Below are 6,226 nucleotides of genomic sequence, written 5' to 3'. Positions count from 1 at the left end.
AGGGTAGATCGCTGAAATGTCCAAAAAAAACTTTCCTCCAATAAGCTAAAAGTGTTGCCTTGTAATAAGTCATTCAAACTTAACTATTAACAACAAGTTTTTTGCTGGTTCCAGAGCTCGTAAGCTGTTTAGCCGGTAATGAGGCTATGAGACAGATGATTTCTGATGCACGACAAAACTTATGAAAACCCTATTTCAAACCAATTCCAGCGTTTGAATCCTATACCATGTCTGCTCGTGGCAAGGTCCCTAATAAATTAAAGTATTTATTTACTGGTTGTTTTGTATAAAATATGATGATTTGACAAGATTCTGCTCCTGTGCAAAAAAACAACAAATTTTCAAAACGAAAACTTTGGTTTTCGCTGTTTTTAAAAGCCTAAAAAGAGTAATCTTGTATGTGCCCTTCGCTACCTACGATCTTTACTAACCGATGATACTTAAAGTTCAATCTCATGTTGGTTTTATTTCGTTGTTGTCAGATTTTGCCATCAGAAATTGCATTTAAAACGCTTTAAAATGGCTCAAAAATAATCAAGTTTTGTTAATTTCAAAACAGTTGTACCCACTAAGTTGCCCCAGTTTCTTTTAAAAAAGAAGTATTGGACCAAAAAGTACCAGAAATTGAAGGAAAAGGATGCAGCCACCTAAAATACAGATTTGACGAAGTATAAGTTTGAAAAAAGATCAATACTATGACTGAAAAAAGTGTGCGCCGGCAAATGGGAGGTAACAAGAATTAAGTAGAAATTTTTCCAACAAAAATCGATAAATATTTTTTTTCAAATTTTTTCATGAATTATCATAAGATAACCTTCATTTCCTCCATAGAAAGTACAGTCCCCTTACAATCATGGGTCACACACAATCATTAGTCACTGAGCATTTGAACAGCTGATTGCTGCTGAACTCAATGAAATTATTTTATATTATATTTTTTAATTTATCGATAGTAGCATCAAAATGCATTAAAAATATTATGTGTGCGCTTGATAACAGAAAATTACTGTTTGAATAGTTTTTGTAATACGTTAACTATTACCTGTTGAACTATCGCACACATTTCCAATATTATAAGGTTGACATCTTGAGCCGTTAAACCCCTTATGCGGGTATTTCAAAAATTCTAATAAAATAAATAGATCTCATATAAGCACAAAAGACGAGTTAACATTTCACAAATGAAACAGAGCGAATAAAACGCGAAATTTAAATAATATTTGCAAAATAAAATTGACCCATAATTGTTACAGCATCTATCAAATTTCACACAATCATGGGTCACTTTTTTGCTAGCAAAGCAAAACATATAGCTCTACACAAATGCCCCTTGAATTTATACTATCAAAGAATGCCCCTGAATGTTTGCTAGAAACATGATGATTTCCATGTTGATTTTCGGGTGTTGCCATGGACTTCTATGTGACTAATAATTGTGAGCAATTTGACTAATAATTGTTACGGTCTTCAATATTGACACATAATTGTGGTTTTGAAAAACGTTGACTGTTTCGGTAAATTATGTTATTTTTAAACAATATTTCAATGAAAAACATATTTGAACTCAAAGAGGAAGCATTTAATGATTGAAATTCATGCAATGCTTGATATTTGGTCTACTAACACCCGAATAAACGAACATTTTGTGGTGGAGGGATACGTTAAGTGACTAATGATTGTGGCGGGACTGTATTTCGATCAAACGAATGGTTTTCGAGATGAACGCATTCGTAACTGTCCCATTTCTAAAAGAACTAAGCTTTATAACTGAAGGAAAGCATAATGGTTCTGCATTACTTCAGAGGTTAAAACAAACAAAAAACTCTTTTCCGTAATGTGAGTATCAAGCAACTTCACATGTTCGCCATTTCATTAACGCGCCAGCACTAATTTTTTTTTTCGAAAGTCATTGTCGGTTGTTGGAAGTCTGTGTTTTGTTGCCAGTTAACCAGCGAATTTTCGAAATTTTTTATTAAAATTCATAATATTGTTTTCATATTTTTTTCATTTAAACTGACCTTTGTTGTGATATGATGTTTTCTGCAATTTTTTTTTAATTAAGAGGTAGAAGCGCGCTACTAGTTTAACCCATGGTCATAAATTTGGTTATAGCATATAACCCATAAACCAGGGATGAGCAATCAGCGGCCCTCGAGACAATCCTGTGCGGCCCGCGAAGCTTTTCTCAAATTGAATTTGTTTCTCAACTAGTCCGTTTAATCATATGTAAGTGACTTGATCAACTATGTATGTATTTCACTAGTTTTAAATTTATTTGCCCCACAATTATTCCTATTGTTAACTTTTTGTTTTTACTGATTTACAAAAAAAAAACTTTTTGTTTTTTCTTTCTTGTGTGTATTTATTGTGTCCTTTTGAAGGTATAAGTGCAGTATTATTTAATTGCGACGTGTAGAGTTTTTTTAAATTTAGATGACGTTTTTCCTAATTATTGAACTACTACTTTTTAATTCAAAACCATAAAAAGTGGGTCGGACGAGCCAACGACTACAGATGAACGCAGGAATTTTAAATCCGTTGGCAAAGATAACTTTGTATGATAAATATGTTTAGAAATTATTTTATGAAAATTTAAATATTTTATCAAATTAGGCGAAAAAGATAGTTTTGTTAGAATTCAATTACTGGTAAAAAAAACAGCTGAAAAGTGAAATCTTTTTGTTCTTGAATACAGACTGAAATGCCGTAAGTTTTATAATAGCTCCTGGGAGAAAAATTTAAGATTTCTGATCGACACAACTGAGCATTCATGTCGACGACAAAAATTTCTCGATTTCTCGAAAGGATCTTGACACTTGAAGATTGGCAATCCACATTACCAGTAATAAACATTTCATAAATCATTTGAAAAATCTTATGCTATTGGTAAATTAAACTAAGGAAATCCATCTATTTTGAATTAAAAAGAAATCGTAAAATCTGTAAAAAAAAATCTAGAATCAAAAACGTACAAAAACTATAACTTTAACGAAATTTGCTAAACAAATCTGTATAATTGTGAATTTTCTCTCCAATCTCGACAACCTTGCTCATCACCTCTGCAATGATCTCATACAGAACTTCAATTTAAAAAAAATAGATGTTTCAATAGATGTTTAGATGCAATGATCTCATACAGAACTTCAAATAAAAAATTAGATGTTACATCGTTTAAAGGGAAAAAAGTCGGGGCTTTGAGCACTACTTTAAAATTTTCCAATGGTTTGCAGTTTTGGGACATTCTGCAAACAGTTCAGATAATGATATTTTTTGTGTCGTTTCATGTTTTATGTCTGTTTTATAGTTTTCCATCAATTTTCTATCTTTTTGTATCTTATTAGTTTCTTTCATGTGTTTTTTAGTTTAGATTTTTTTTTAAATAGGAAAAAACTAGCATTATTTTTTTTTAATTGATCAATTTTTATTTATCTTAAACTGTTACCTTTTTCACATTGAATGTTGAATCTCAATCGGGAAAACTTAAAGGTGAACCATTTCCAGTCGGTTGATGGCAGCACCTCCAATTGGACTTGGCTCGGTGATTAATGTGCTTTGTCACCTTTCAAAGCTTGTTTTCTTCAACAGCGTACATGAATTTTGAATGAGATAATAACATGGGTACATATTCAACGGCAGTACATTGGACTTCCTGAATGATGTTTCTCGCGAGAAAAATTACCATCACATGACAACTCGTGCAATGAAAATCAAACTTGAGAAAATATTAATCCCATGAGGATTTGCATAACCGGATGAGATACCTTCTAATTTAAACGTGTAAGTAAAAGACGTTAGTGCTAATCCTTCAAATTACTGAAGCGCACAGCCTGCCTTGTTTAATCTTCCCGGAAACGCAATTTTCATCATTCGCACCCGCCGAACAGAATGCAACACACCGTAAGGTTCATTATTACATAAGCCAGCAAACGAGCGAATGAGTGAGTGGGTGCATTGCTCTTATCAAACGTTGCTTGTTTGGCACAAAACACAAAACAAGCGAACGAAAGCGAAAACAAAAACTAGCGAATTCATCTGCAACTTTGAGTGAAACGTGCTTGCTAAGCAAAATGGAGGCGGTCCGTTTGTTGGTGGCACACATTGTTTATTTATACCTCTTCAATCCGTTGGCAATGTTCTGGCGTTTCGTTTCGTTTAAAGGAGAGACAATCTTCTCACCTGTTTCCAGCCAAGCCAAGCCCAGCTCGAGGCTCGTCGTGGCTTCAGGCTCCCGGCCCGGGCAGGCAACTGCTAACAGCTAAATTTGAATGGAACGACGAGACGTTCAACGGGGAAACAAAAGCTGGCAACACAAATGCGCGCACACACGTGACTTTTGTTATCGCATTCATTTATTACGAGAAAAGCTGGTGAAATTGTCATTATCAGGTGAAAGTTTAAGGTGGAACTGTTGATGGAAATGTATTTAAATTACACCTAAAATTTTCAAACTAGTTTTGCCATTTTATTAGAAGGTATAGTTCAAGCTCTTTTTGTTTCCCCCTCGGATTTTTCGTAAACGGTCAATATCTTTTTTTATTACAAACCATCGGCAAAAATGTAGAATTTAAAATAACAACAAGCGGTGGGTGGCTCAAAACCCGAAGTGCCTCACAAAAATCTTTGGATTTTTCTAGTTTGCATAACCATAAGTAGGGGAGAATGGGGATACTTGGTCCCATTTTCTTATTTTCAACATATCTTTTGGGATGAATTTAGCAACTTGCCGTCTTTAACATTTTTTGACAGCGTGTAATTTCAGGTTTCTTTGCTCCGAAAGTTGAAACGTTACATGACCCCGTAGATGAACTAAAAGCATTTCCGTGGAATTGAAAAATAAATGCGATATTTTTAAGCATAAGGGAGACTTGATCCTTTGTTGAAGGAGACTTGATCCTTCATTCTGGGAGCCCTAATCCTTGAAAAAAAAAATCAAACAAAACCTCAAAATAGAATGTCATTTGACTATTTTAGTCATGTATTGGGTCCTTTGACAATTTATAAATGATAGAAGAAGAAAATTCCAAAACTATGTATTAACCCTAATTTCATTGCATACTTTAAGGCGCTATTTTCTAAATTTAAGTGATATCAATTTTCTTAGCCCTTTTTGCCAGACAATAAAGTCTGTTTCACATAGACTCTGGTCGCATCTTTTCATTAACTGCAGCGCCCCTAGTTGTCACATCGCAAATCTATTGACAGTGTTTTGATCCGGATGGTTTGTTTACTTATAGAGAATTCGTTTTCGTGTGGTGGTGCACCGGGGCACTACCGGTAGTGCACTTTTTGCTGTTTTCATGCTCGTTTTCAGGATGGGTAGTCCACTGGTAGTGCACCATAAAGTGGACGGTGGAACACTCTGAAAATATTCGGTGTTGCTTGCGCTCTCACCAATAATATCATGAATTTTGACAGCACATGCTTTCCGATGTAAACAAATATCAGCTGGTTGGTTTATTTCTATACCGTATAAATTGCGTTCGAGCTGTTTTTTTCTCTTTATTATCCCCAAGAACGGAGACTTGTTCTGGATTCAATACCAGTGCCGTTTCCAACAGAGGCGGAGTATTTCACCTGGATGGCATGTTCCAAAGCAAACAACGCTTCCAAGAAGAAATGTGCCCAGAAGGCTTGCTGCAACAGTTCCAGGCGATGCCGAAAAAGAGCAGCAAATCCGAGTGCAACAAGGCCAACCCAAAGATCTGGTGGAATCGCCCAAATCGAAAAGTTTTCTTGTTCGGGAGTGTCCTATAAGTTGGTCTCCACAGCAAGAAGCGTTCAGCTGCATCGAAGCTACTCTGCTTCGAGCCGTGCCTTAGGGTGACGATGCTCGGTTGCGCCAAGTCCCGGATTCCCACCCGTTGCCCTTCAAAAACGGTAGTTCGAGACTACACCCGCATTGGGAGCTTGAATTTCGTTTCGGTCTGTTAGCAAAATTTTCTCCCCCGATTTCCGCGATCTGAGTTCGCCAATTTGACTTCCAAGAATTTTTCTTTTGTCATCTGAAAACGGAAATAGGTACTCGAGGTATTTGGGAGGAATAAACGTTCAAAATACCGGAACCTTCAAGCTGGGGTAACTGCAGTCTAGCAGCAGCAAACATAGACCACCCAAAATCAGCTGGTATTGCAGTTATCATCAGAGCCAGAGGCGAATCTACCAAGCAAAATAAATCTGAAATCTTCACAATTCAACATATAAATTCATGCTAAAATTTTCATATTAT

Source organism: Uranotaenia lowii, chromosome 2, assembly GCF_029784155.1.
Source record: "Uranotaenia lowii strain MFRU-FL chromosome 2, ASM2978415v1, whole genome shotgun sequence".
NCBI lineage: Eukaryota > Metazoa > Arthropoda > Insecta > Diptera > Culicidae > Uranotaenia > Uranotaenia lowii.
This window is presented reverse-complemented; position numbering follows the sequence as displayed.